We start from the raw sequence: 14,576 nt of genomic DNA on the forward strand, positions 1-14,576 counted from the left end.
CACACACACACACACACACACACACACACACACACACACACACACACACACACACACACACACATGTGGGAAAGATTTGGTTGTTCCTCGAATCAGGACAAAAGGATATTGAATATTAGACACAGGACAATGAGTTCAAACATCATGTATGGTATTTATTGAATAATCAGAAAGCATAATTACATGAATTATCGGGTGGTCCATGGATCACGACAAGCTTGTTGACAGCAATGCAGTATAGCAGTGGCCAAGGAGCTCCCTTTTCCTCTATTCTAAAATGGTCTGATATACTGTCCGACCTAGGGTGTCTTCGCTGGCTGACCAATCAAGTGTGAGACACCTGTGTCCTTTCCCATATGATCCAGCTCGGACCAGGTCCTAGAGGATGCATAGTTATGTAACAGGAAAATGCACAGGCGCCCACCCCGGACCGGCTAGCCACCCTTCTGGAGATAAGGGGGCCCCTCCAACCTTGGCCTAAAAGCCTCTCAATGTAAAAAGGAAACCATATCAAATGTGTTCTCAAATGTTTATGATACTGATTGTACTGTAATCCTATTTATCAATGACTTTTAACTTAATCAATGTTCCTAATTAACTAATATATTTATATATGATATAAGCCTAAAGTCTGACGTTAATTTCCCACACACACACACACACACACACACACACACACACACACACACACACACACACACACACACACACACACACACACACACACACACACACACACACACACACACACACACACACACACACACACTAACCCTGTGGGCTTGCGAGTCGCGACCCCTGATTGAGTGAGTGAGTAAGTGACATTGCCGGTCTTTTTGAGGTGCCTTGCATCTAACGGAAAGTAATATGATTACAGTAACATGTTCATAATGCATTACACTGGTGAAGACTTGTGTGTGTGTAGCCCCTTTAGCAAGACTGTCACATACTGCCTAATTAGTCGCTCAGCTTCACTTGGCCTCACTGGATTTCCCCCCAGAATGGACTTAGTTTAGCTTAGCTTGGCTGGTTTGGCAGAGCATGGCGTGGCTTGGCCTGGCTCAGGACACTGTGGGTTAAGGGCTTATCCTGCTGCCACACACACAGACACACACACAGACACACACACACAGACACACACACACACACACACACACACACACACACACACACACACACACGCACACACACACACACACACACACACAGACACAGACACACACACACACACACATCGGTGGCACATGATGATCCCGCGCAGCTGTGAACTTCACTCTGTCTCACTCTTTTTTCTGTACAACACAGCAGTGGTGAGATCCTCTGCTTTAAAGACACCTTAACTAAATGCATTTGATGATATGAAGTGAGGACAATGTACAGTAGAATCAACCACACACAATTATGTGGAATGCTGTAATTGAACAATTGAGTCTACACTGTCTGCTTTTGAGGCAACCGTCTAAAACACTGAATGACATGCTTATTCAATATAATTATGTGTAAAGGTGTAATCTGTAATGCTGTCAAACAGTGACCTAGAGTCTAGAACACTAAAAAAAGTAAAAATTAAAAAAAAAACAGCGACCTCTAGGCAAAAGAGCCCTGATTGGTAGAGTATTGCGCTTTGTTTCCTTTTTTGTTTTGGGAGTTAGCAACTTTCTCACTACCAAGGGGCAAAGGTGGTCTGAAGGGGACACCAAATAAATACATTTGATTTATTTGTTTTGCTGTGCTGTCTCTCAGTCAGACATAAAATAACCCTATCTGGGTTCTGCACAGGATTATTTCTTTTTAAACCATTATCAACTTGAAAGTCAATGGTCTGAACTAGGGATGCTTGATATTGGCTTTTTTACCGATACTGATACCTACCGATATTGTCCAACTCTTAATTTCCGATACCGATATCAACCGATACCGATATATGCAGGGTTTCCCCCCCCAAAAAACGGAATAATTTCAGGTAATTAACATTACATATCTCTTGTTGTGGAATTAACACAACATTATGCATACTTTTGACAATAAATAAAATCAGAATTGTTTTTACTTGCTTGCCTGGGTAAATAAAGGTTATAGAAATGTAAAAAAATATATATATATTTTTTTTTAAACCGATACCGATATTTTCCGATATCACATTTTAATGCCGATATCGGCCGATAATATTGGTAGGCCGATAATATCGGACATCCCTAGTCTGAACTGAACAATGGGCTTGTCAGCTTAGTTGTCAGAGCAGAACCTCTTGCTTATAAGACTGATATGAGCAGTCTCTCAAAGTAATTTTTCCTCCCTTTCATAGACAATCACATATATGGCCATCAAATGCTCTGTCTTATGGGCGGCTGATTGGCGCAGTGGGCATGGCGCTCGCCACTAACGCAGGAGACGCTGGCTTCGAGCCCAGCTCTCGGCGTTGCTACCGACTGGCCGGTTGTTCATACTAACACAATTGGCAAGTGTTAGAGGGTGGTAAAAGCCGGTGGGTGGGGATTGGACGTTGTGGACAGCGACTCCTACAGGTTGGTTTGGTGACGCCGGTGCGGCGGAAGCAGGAAGTAGCGGGGGCAGCGTGAGCCTCCCACACGTTACTCCTCGCCACTGAGAGTTCGAGCTGTACCGGAGGGGACACGTGATGCAAGGCTTCTGTCCTCACTACAACCGACCAGTGGGAGGCATAGTCTAGCAACGTTCAAGACAGGGGAGGGGAGAATTGGATAAAACGAAATTGGGATGGGAGAAAAATAGAAAATGGGAAGGAAAAAGTGGATAAAAGAAAATGCTCTGTCTTATCTCTGTGGAAACTATATTATTTTGCACTACGGACGCCTCATAACCAGGTACACATCTGTGTGAGTAAAGCAAACCAGAAGCTTTTCTCTTACCTGATGATGTCAGCACGATACAACAATCTGACTGATCACAGATTCAGGATTATCATTCGACAAAGGGAAAACTGCGACGTCACTTGAGTATCGCGCAGTAGCCTAATGTTACAGTAAACGCAATAATAATTAAAACACTCAAGGAAACACATGAAATAAACAACATTTGGAAGATCCATCTTGATGTTTTGTTCAGGTAAAGGTATTCCACATGCACCAATTGTTTATCTTCCTGGAGGTGAATGGCAAGTCGAAAGGGTCAAATGGTATAGTATCCGCCCTTGATAACAGAAAGCATTGTGTTGCCCTGTTTGTAGATTTGTCGAAAGCATTTGACACAGTTGACCATTCTCTTCTCATTCTCTGGAAAGGAATTCTATCCTGAGCATGACATAAGAGCAAAATGGCCGCCGTCGGAATATGGTACATTTCCAGCAGGTCATACTGAAACAAGCTAACGTCAATATTCAGTAGGCTACGGATACTTCTGTTCAATACAGTCATTTTCGCTCAATACCTGTCTCTTCAGAGAATTTACCATTGTTCTAACTGAAATGAACAACCGTACCATCTCTACAAGTCTCCATGAAATACCACAGGGGGGGGGGGGGGAAAGCCTTGAATAACACCAGCTCCCTGTCCTCATCTCTGTAGAAGCCTCGCCTCTGTCACCTCTCTGAACATCCTAGGAGACATATTACACCCAGATACATATTACAACCCGCCGGACTCGGGGGGGTTCAGTGAGGGTTACCGTGGCGGTAAAGCCGGACGAGCTCATCTCTTCGTGGAAGCCTCGACCCCTTCACCTCTCCTAACGCCCCGCGAGTCGTCCTCCATCCAGATATTCCTCTGAGGGCCAGGTGTCGCCTACTGTGTACGAGGCGATAACACCTCGTTTGGCAGCTTCCCGGGGGACATTTTGGGAGCCGATGCAGAAAACCAAGTTTCCTGTTCCTGAAGGACAGTGTCCCCCCCCCCGTGTCCCCCTCCTGCGCGCTGTCGTCTGTCGATGGAACCCTTGCTTCTTTTATCACTGCAAGCTCAGAGAGCTCTCCGATGTGTGTGGGAAGCTGGGGGGAAGAAGCCCTTTGTTGCGAACGACGAGGGAAAGCCGAATCCAGAGAGGAAGAGAAGGTGCCTGGCTGCTCTCCGCGCCTTTGTCATTATGTTTCACATAATTTCTTTCCAGGAAGAATGTTTTATATTGAAAGTGTTCGCTTACTCCGTTACTGTAGCTGTTACTGCTGTTACCGTTTTATTTTTTACTTTGTACGTTGACATCTTCAAGTTTTTTTATTTCACCACCAAATGCCGTGAACCACTTGAGTGTCTAATGGTATGATTCATGCTGTGTTGTTATTGCATTGAATTCGGTTGGCATTCCGTGTGTCTGTATACAGAGATGATGGACAGACCAGAACAAAGCTGAACAGAGCTGACAAAATATTTTGAAATACGTCTTCAAAAATAATAATAATCTATGTTTGCCATTTCATATGAATGCACTCTATGTTTCGTTATACTGTCACCAACCATGGTAACATGAAATGTATTTATCTTTGATCTATTTTTTCTATGTGAAATGTAGGCTACTAGGTGTTAACCTCTTGTGTGCCTTCTATGGCTATCAACTTATAATTTAGATAAAAGAATAGGCTTAGTTTTCTCCAGTATACAATTATGTGTTCTTGAGCAAGACACTTAACCCCCTAACTGCTCCTGAGGAGCAGGTCGGCATCCTTGCATGGTCACCTTCCACCGTCGGTGTCTGAGTGAATGGGTGAATGTGAGGCATAAGTTATACAGTATATGCAGTCCATTCTAGGTTTGTGGGGTGGGCTGTTTGGGGTAATGCCTGTGGGGCTATCATTGTCAAGACAAACCTGTTGTACATTTTTCTATTAGCTAAACCAAATCCAGTTTGGAATCATTCCAGTCCTGTAGCACATTCAATGACTGACAGTCTTCTTCTTTTGACAAAGTCCCTGTCCTAAATACGTGGTTATTGTATCGCTACTGTAGCACACTGATGGTACAGTATAACAACTCTTATCAAGACAATTTTTTTTTACTTTATTGCCAACAGCAATACAATGACAGTACAGTACAGTAAAAATGACAATACAGACAGAAAAAAAAGATAAAAAGGGGGGGGAAATAAATAAAATAAAGTAAACATTTACAAATAACTAACCTTGATTGGGTCCCTCCTCCAAAACATTCCTGCCTACTGAAATATACCTACACATTTCCCTCTCTAATACACACTCCAATACACAATCCATCCTGTCTCAAAGCAGTGTGTCCCTAAGCCTACCCAAGATAGCTAGTAATTGACCTCCATCTCTTCTCAAAGAGAGGCATCTTCAGCTGTAGCTGGGCTGTCATGTGTTCCATCATATGTACATGTTTAACTTTCTGTTTCCATTGAGCAGTCGTAGGGGGCTCAGGTTTCATCCAGTTAATAGTAATATTTTTTTTTGCAATCATCAATAAGATGTGTAATATATAGTACTGATCCGTGTCCAACACTCGTTCACTCTGTATTTCTAACAGAAACAACATTGGGTCCATGGGGATGTCCGTTTCCAATATTTTCTCTATTTCTTCTTTTATATCCTTCCAAAACGTCTGTATTTTTGGGCAGTCCCAGAATATGTGTGTATGATCCCCAACCATACCACATTCCCTCCAGCATTTGTTGGTAGAGTCCTTTTTGAAGACACATGCTGTCAATGGAGTTCTGAATAATCTAATTTTGACCTTCCAATCAAATTCTTTCCATAACTGGCTTCCGATGCCCCTGTGACAGTTAAAACACATGGCCTCCCAATCTTCATCCTCCACTATTGAATTCATCTCTAGTTCCCATTTTTCTTTAATATGTAGAGTGTCATCAGACATGTCTAGCCTTAGATTTTGGTACATAAGGGATATTTGTTTTCTTGTCACTATCGGGCGTATCAAGACAACTTTAAAGGCAAAATTCACACAAGGAGAGAGAGAGAGAGAGAGAGAGAGAGAGAGAGAGAGAGAGAGAGAGAGAGAGAGAGAGAGAGAGAGAGAGAGAGAGTACTGTATGTAATTGTTTCTTGTTTGTGTATTTGTATTCGCTCTGGTGGCAAACCATGTTTCCCCTCGGGGACTAAGAATAAAACCATACCATACCATATATATATAGAGAGAGAGAGAGAGAGAGAGAGAGAGAGAGAGAGAGAGAGAGAGAGAGAGAGAGAGAGAGAGAGAGAGATGGATGTGCCTTTTTTATTGTGGAAATGGCAGAGGTTCAAAGTCATAACAAGCGCAACGTGTAATCTAACAAGTACGCAGTGAATCACGTTCAAAATATAAATAACTTCTCTTAAACCACTATTCATGATTCTCCCCTGGAAACGCTCACAGCCACAGGAGAAATCACTTTTGTTTTTGCGGAGTTCCAATAGTGAGGAAAGGGGGGGGGGGCTGAGCCTGTCTCTCTCCCTCTCTCCCTCTCTCCCTCTCTCCCTCTCTCTCTCCCTCTCTCTATGTACGTTACACTATACAAACTAACTGGATAGTTGATGATAATTAATATGTCACTTCATTAGCAAAAATATTGTAAAATCATTAACTCTGCTATAAGCTATTCTCCCTTTCTCTTGTGTGTTTGTATAAATGTACTATAGGCATCCACACTACACAGCATTTATAGACATACAGTAAATAAACTTCATGGCATAGGTCATCTCCTACTCTGGGTATTCAGTAGGTGGTTTCAAAGAGGCAACTACCCATGTGACCTGAGGATACTAGTAATACATTTTGAAATATTAAATTGCAAATATAATCAATTGTTGTACATTCTTCTGGTAAATTAATCGTTTAGATTAATTGACTAATCAATAAAATAATAGGCAGATTAATTGCTAATAAAATAATCGTTAGTTGCAGCCCTAATATATATATATATATATATATATATATATATATATATATATATAGAGAGAGAGAGAGAGAGAGAGAGAGAGAGAGAGAGAGAGAGAGAGAGAGAGAGAGAGAGAGAGAGAGAGAGAGAGAGAGAGAGAGAGAGAGAGTTTTGTTTGGCTTTGGCAATGTAAACGTATGTTTCCCATGTCAATAAAGCCCATTTGAATTGAATTGAATTGAATTGAGAGAGAGAGAGAGAGAGAGAGAGAGAGAGAGAGAGAGAGAGAGAGAGAGAGAGAGAGAGAGAGAGAGAGAGAGAGAGAGAGATACTTTGTTTCACAGCAACATTCAGCTCACCAGTTCTGTTACAATTAAAGTAATGGTAAAAGAAAGGTTTTTACTTGCAGCTTGCTCCTCCATAATACATGAACGAAAGCCTTCATGGATCAGCAGTTGCTGATTTGCCAGGCTGTGTCAGGGTCAAGTCAGGCATTGTAAAGTTTGGATTGAGAAGACCAATCGAACACTTGTTTTTGGGAAACCAGGCTTCCTCTGGGTGTCAGATACTGCCAAACTGGAAAAGGCAGTTCTGGGTCATCTCTCTCATTCTAATATATATATATTCTTAAAGGGGAACTTCACCCAAGAAAATGATGCTGATTTATTTTGCACATAACCTCACACACCCATCCAAAAGGTTTTACACGCATTAATTTAGTTTGACAGTTATGAAAGTAAATGAGTTTGAATGTGGCCACCAGTGATGTCATCGGGGACATTGAATCCTTGTGTCGTGTTAATTACAGCCCAGCCCAATGAAATGATAAGGTCCCTATAAGACAAGGTATTGCAAGGATTCAATGTCCCCAATGACATCGCTGGTGGCTCAATTCAAACCGTTTCTTTTTAGTTTTTGGACGTCTGTGAGATTATGCCCAACATAGATCAGCATTGTCTTTTTGGTGAAGTGCCCCTTTAAGTAAAAGGGTAAAGCTATTTGCAAAGCTTGGGAGCATTCAACCCTCAATGCGTTGACCTCTAAATGTTAAAGTGGGTGGCAGTGCAGATATACTGACTCTGAATACTTCCTCTTAACGTTGGCAGGCTTGAACTTTCATAGTTTATAAAAAGTAGGCTATTTCCTTTGAAACGTAGTGGACTGAAAGCAGAGACACTCTATATAATGAGGAGACGGAGCAACGGGAGTTTTTGAATGGAGGAATCCAAAACGCTAGAAGATGATGGCAACCATTTCAAACCTTTATTTAAACTCGAAAGGCAACTGAGGTTTCCCTCATTTACAGTCGCGTCAAGTGTAAATACTGAAATGAGCAAAAGGAGGCAACAAGACAACAAGATGAGGCAAAAAGCAAGGATAACAAATAAATTACACGTACAACTTGTTTTGACATGACAAGTCAAGTCAAGTCAAGTCAAGAGTTTTAATTGTCACGGCATACAGGTATACAATGAAATGCGGCTGGTCTTGCCCGCGACGATGTGCAATACAGTGGTACAACATATAATAGAATCCAATAAAAATACAGTGGTACAACATATTAAAGAATCCAATAACAACAACAGTGCAATAAACAGGTACATGGTGTGCCATCTCGGTATCTGTACATAGTATTTACAGAGCATATAGGACATGCTAGGTAGCTTTAGTAGTGCAATACACTGTTCCTGATGTTATACTAATTTAAAGTGGCCTTTCCTCTGGCCATAAGTGTGCGTGTGTGCGGCATGAGTGTTAAAGTGGCTGCTAGTGTGTGAGCGTGCTCAGCGTGCGTGTCGTGTATGTGCTTGTGTGTGCTTGTGTGTGGATAGTTCAGTTTCTGTGTCTCTCAATGTTCATTGTTCAAGGCTCTGATGGCCTGGGGGAAGAAGCTTAGCCTAAGCCTCTCCGTCCTAGTAGCTGGGGTTCGCAGGCTGGACAGGTTGGAGATCAAGGTTTTAAACTGCAACAGAGGGGAGAATCTCAAGCTTTAAGGACTGTTGGAGTTCATTCCATGAGCTAGAGGAGCATCATAACGAAACACAGATTTACCCTGTTCCGAGCAAACTCAGGGGACCTTAACACATTGGACGCCAGAAGTCGCTGTGGGCGTATGGCCGTTTGTGCCAGCGCTGTAATGCAATGCGGGTAGATGCCGGTGTTTGTAGTGCTAAAACTATATTAAATATTATAGCTATGGATCTAATAACAACGTCGATTGTCAGTGAGTTCCTTCCGGTCAACATGCAAAAAACAGATAATTTTTTCATCCATACATTTTCGTTTTATACCGTGGTGAATATGAGTATAGTTCTAGAGTGATCCTGTGTAATCCCAGGGAACTCCGCCAAACAGCGCTTTACTGCATTCCACTATAAATCGTGCCACTCCTCGCCTGGATCAATAATCATCCTGAAATCAACGTTAGATTATCGGTATTATGTTTCATCATCGATGCATGAAAGGGGGGGGGGGGGGAAGCCGGCCCTCCGTGCTTTGATCGCAACCAACGGGACACGGCCCACACACGCACCACAGACACATGCTGCGATCGCGGGGAATTTTTTTCCGGATCAACGCAAGATTGATAATATATAGTCCTTACCTTGTCTATGATGTACTGCAACAAGAATAATCCAATTATCTGATCGCCATTCCAAATACTGGTCACGATCGTGTGTCCAACGTTATCCACCAAAGAAAATGAACGGAGGGGGGGGGGGGGGCGGGGACCCTTGTCGATGCCATCCCTATAAGCGCTTGTCTTGCTGGAGTGTTTAGACCCCGCCTGCACGCTGCAGCTCGGCCAGGAAAACAAACCACATCATTTCAAATGGAGTGCAATAGCAGCCGCAAGGCGTTAGGCGGCGGTATCGGACCGTTGCGGTCTCGGACAGAGTGCCACACAGTCCTACAGCATAGCAGGATGAATGGAAATAGTGAATAAAAGAAATAACGATCCAATAACGAGTTTACTCGTTGTTGGCAGAATTCGATTGGCGGGCTATAACGAGTTAAGCCAGCCAGGTTCCATACGAAAGGAAACTACTTGCTACAAAACAAACAAAGAAAATAATTAAATGTGATGTGATTTTATGTTGAGTAAAATATGAATATGTTTAAAAGATTTAAGATGAACAGTGATCTCTGTCAAACGGCTGGTCAATGGGAAGTGGTTGCCATGGTAAAAAAAAAAAAGAACACTGGGTGGCTTATGTGTAGAAGGGGGTCAGGTCAAGTCGGCGGCAGAGCGATCCGACTTCTCTTCAGACATTCTATGTCTATTCCGTGTCTACATCACTGTTGTGAAGCACTTTGGGCTGCAATTCTTGTATGAAAGGTGCTATACAAATAACATTTATTGTTATTATTATTATTATTACTACAGGGCTACATAGCAAGACACGTCAGACCCATGCAAGGCTAAGATTGCTTGCTTGTACTACCGCGGTGATGTGCCAGATTATGGGCCACACCGATTACAGAGCTAAACAAGATAATGGCGACATTAATAAATAGGCTAACAATACACTTCACTACGACCACCTTGAGATTAAACCACAATTAAATAATTCCTTAGCCGGAGGTATCAGCCATTCTTTTAATATCCTCCGCCACAGGGACAGCCATAGGAAAATTAACTAGAGTAAAACTAATATTCCTGTAACACACCAATTACTATTCAAAATACTGCAGTAAATCACTATAGAATCACCCTATTCGACTACAGGGATACAATCTGGGTGAATCACTGTATTATTGTGGTCAATCTATAATCGTGTGTATGAAACAAAAGCACAGGAATACTATAAATCACTGCAGTATTGCTGTGGTAAGTGTGTCTACAGGAATACTGGTATACTGTAGGTTTTACTATAGTTAATACATCATTAGCAGTTGGTTCCACTCTATGCTCATCTGACCAGTCCAGCAATAATGTCACAGACTGACCCACTTTTTTGCATTCAGTCACATCAAGCCACACAGATTGAAGAGGGTAACAGGGCGAGATGGCATCGCGCTATGGTGGTCGCCTCCCCTTCTGCCTTCCAGCAGATGCTGTGTGTGTGTGTGTGTGTGCGTGTGTGTGTGTGTGTGTGTGCGTGCGTGCGTGCGTGCGTGTGTGTGTGTGTGGAGTGCAGATTTCTATTTTAAACCTAGATGCAGTGGAGTGGAAGTGGGAAGGAGAATGTACGTGTGAGGGAGACAAGAAAGTTGTTGTGTGTGTGTGCATGCATTTGTGAATGTGTCTGTGTGCATGCGTGTGTGTGTGTGTGTGTGTGCATGCGTTTGTGAATGTGTCTGTGTGCATGTGTGTGTGTGTGTGCATCCGTTTGTAAATGTGTCTGGGTGCACGTGTGTGCGTGTGTATACGTTTGCGAGTGCATATGTGTCGGTGCGTAAACTGTAGTGTATCCCCACTCCAATTCTTCCTGATTTGACAGCATTAAATTGCTCTCCATCCCTGGCAAATGCCTTTGCTCCCCACTGCGTTTCCCCCATAGCCTGAGTCATAGTCCTCTCCTCTGTTCACCACCGTAGACCTAGTCCCCTGCTCTGTTTTTAAAGGGGCATGCCGAAATGATGGGGAAAAATTAGCTTAAAGTCTTCTCCAGACAGAGTCAGTGTGTATCTGTGTGTCTATCTCTATGTGTGTGTGTGTGTGTCTTTCTGTCTGTGCGTGTATATGTGTGTATCTGTGTGTCTGTCTGTGTGTGTGTCTGTCTGTCTGTCTCTGTGCGTTTGTGTGTGTGTGTGTGTGTGTGTGTGTGTGTGTCTGTCTGTGTCTTTGTGTGTGTGTGTCTCTGTCTCTGTGTGTGTGTGTGTGTGTGTGTGTGTGTGTGTGTGTGTGTGTGTGTGTGTGTGTGTGTGTGTGTGTGTGTCTGTCTCTGTGTGTGTCTGTCTCTGTGTGTGTCTGTCTCTGTGTGTGTCTGTCTCTGTGTGTGTCTGTCTCTGTGTGTGTGTCTGTCTCTGTGTGTGTGTGTGTGTGTGTGTGTGTGTCTGTCTCTGTGTGTGTGTGTCTGTCTCTGTGTGTGCGTGTCTGGGCTAGGTGTCCCAGGGCATCAGGGCGTCCGCTGCAGCCCACCATGGAGAGCTATTGAAGCAGCGAGGTGGGCTAATGAATAGAGACCCCCCCTCCCCGCAGCCCCGGCCAGCGGGGAACTTAATGAACTCCTGCTAGCGAGGATAATTAATATCAGGCTGCTGTTCCTCTGGTGGGCTGAACGCTGCCTCAGCCCCCATTCCCTTTTCTCACTTTCACTCCATCTCGCTCTCTCTCCTCTCTCGGGGTGTTCCCCTCTGCGAGGAGCGGCGTGCAGGACCCACGTGGCTCACGAGTTGAAGCTTTTACAGTCAAGCAGCTTCACATAAACGACAGACTGATCCACTCCCCCCCTTCTCTCTCTCTCTCTCTCTCTCTCTCTCTCTCTCTCTCGCTCTCTCTCTCTCTCTCTCTCTCTGTCGCTGTCAATTTCTCTCTATGTGCCTGTCTCTCTCTCCCTCTCTCTATCTATCTCTCTCTCTCTATCTCTCTCTCTCATTCTCTTTCTCTCTTTTGCTGTCAATTTCTCTCTCTGTGTCTGTCTCTCTCTCACTTTTCTCTCCCTCTCTCTTTCTCACTCACTCTTTCTCTCTTTCTCCCCCCCCACTCTCTCTCTCTATATATATCCCTCTCTCTCTTTCCCTCTTTCTCTCTCTATCTCTCTCCATCCCTCTCTCTCTCCCCCCTCTCTCTCCCCCCCCACCTCTCTCTCTCTCTGACCCCCCCCCCCCTCTCCATCTTCCTCGTCTCCTACAATGGCAAGAAATAATGAGAACAGGCTCCCGCTGCCTCTGTGTACCAAAACGGCCATATTATTATTTGTTGTTTAGTGTAGCAGAAAGCCAGTGGCTCTCAGGAGGTTTTACTCAGACACCGCCATATTTAACTACATCTCCCAGGCAAACATAACAATATCCCTGCCCAGTAAAATGAGCATTTAATAGTGAGGCCGGGCGATATAGATATCCACACAGTTTCTTAGATGTGAAGCTTCACACAGAGCCGCCATTAGGAAGATTACTTTATTGTCACTGACTGTACATGAGGCAGTAGACATTTTTCTTTTTGAATATCCCTCCTAGTTACCACATACACACAGTCATCATGTCCCTCCTAGGTACACATACACACAGTCATCATATCCCTCCTAGTTACATACATACACAGTCCTCATATCCCTCCTAGTTACATACATACATACAGTCATCATATCCCTCCTAGTTACACATACAGTCCTCATATCCCTCCTAGTTACACATACACACAGTCCTCATATCCCTCCTAGTTACACACACAGTCCTCATATCCTCCTAGTTACACACACAGTCCTCATATCCCTCCTAGTTACACATACAGTCGTAATATCCCTCCTAGTTACATACATACACACAGTCCACATATCCCTCCTAGTTACACATACACACAGTCCTCATATCCCTCCTAGTTACACATACAGTCCTCTAGGGGTGTAAAGGTACACGTATCCGTACCGAACCGTTTCAGGACTGGACCTTAGGTTCAGTATGGCTGTGTACCGAATGAATAACGGTATGTTAACCACTAATGACCGCCCACCAGGGGGCTGTTTTTTTCACAATCTAATATAATTCTTCTTTTTTTTCATTAGATTATTAATTTCAATATAGAATATTCGTTGACCACCCTACAAGTAAAATTAGTTACTGCACACTACATCACCCCCTGAGTGGAATATGGAAAGCCAAACTTTCCCCCACTGTACCGAAAAACCCTTACCGAACCGTGACTTCAAAACCGAGGTACATACCGAACCGTGGTTTTTGTGTACCGTTACACCCCTACAGTCCTCATATCCCTCCTAGTTACACGTACACACAGTCCAACACATTATACATTCCTGTCACGGGTGAGGGTGAAAGTAGGACCCAAATGCAGACAAGGGGAGACGGCTTCAAGGCCAAGGACAAAAGGAATAAAACAGAACAAGGAACAAAACCAACTAAACAAAACCTCTCAGTTACGTAAAACTGGAAGAGGGGGGAAAAGTAACACAAAACAAACTCCAACTACTAACACGGGGAACACTTACTAACACGAGGAACCTGGAGACATGGAACGACAGCGTAGTGTGTGTGTGTGTGTGTGTGTGTGTGTGTGTGTGTGTGTGTGTGTGTGTGTGTGTGTGCGTGCGTGTGTGTGTGTGTGTGTGTGTGTGTGTGTGTGTGTGTGTGTGTGTGTGTGATATATATATATATATATAGTGAGTGACAGATAGAGAGAGAGTGATAGATAGATAGATAGATAGATAGATAGATAGATAGATAGATAGATAGATAGATAGATAGATAGATAGATAGATAGATAGATAGATAGATAGATAGATAGATAGATAGATAGATAGATAGATAGATAGATAGATAGATAGATAGATAGATAAAGAGAGATAGTGATAGCGAGAGAGTGACAGATAGAGATTGATTGATTGATTGATTGATTGATTGATTGATTGATTGATTGATTGATTGATTTATTGATTTATTGATTGATTGATTGATTGAAAACTGTAACAGATTTCCAGAATGGGTACAATACAGTACAGCTCAATACACACAATTGTTAAGGGGATGCAGACCAGAGAAAGACTTTCGTCTTGTTTACATCAGGGTCCCCCATTTTCAATTCATCAGGACATATATGACATACATGACATACAGATAGACAGTACTGCTACATCTATACATTTATGACATACCAGATG

At 43.1% G+C, this 14,576-nt stretch overlaps 1 pseudogene across 1 annotated transcript in view; it reads left to right on the forward strand.

The window, feature by feature from the left end:
• Window positions 1–14,576, forward strand: part of LOC311233557 (glutamate receptor 4-like) — a 136,512-nt pseudogene that overhangs the window by 107,596 nt on the left and 14,340 nt on the right. Inside the window, exon 7 of the transcript in view lies at window positions 11,846–11,906. The product of the transcript in view is annotated as a glutamate receptor 4-like (transcript). The remainder of the gene's footprint in view (window positions 1–11,845; window positions 11,907–14,576) is intronic.

Source organism: Notolepis coatsorum (genome assembly GCF_963971535.1).
Source record: "Notolepis coatsorum genome assembly, chromosome: 8".
In the NCBI taxonomy this organism is placed as follows: domain Eukaryota; kingdom Metazoa; phylum Chordata; class Actinopteri; order Aulopiformes; family Paralepididae; genus Notolepis; species Notolepis coatsorum.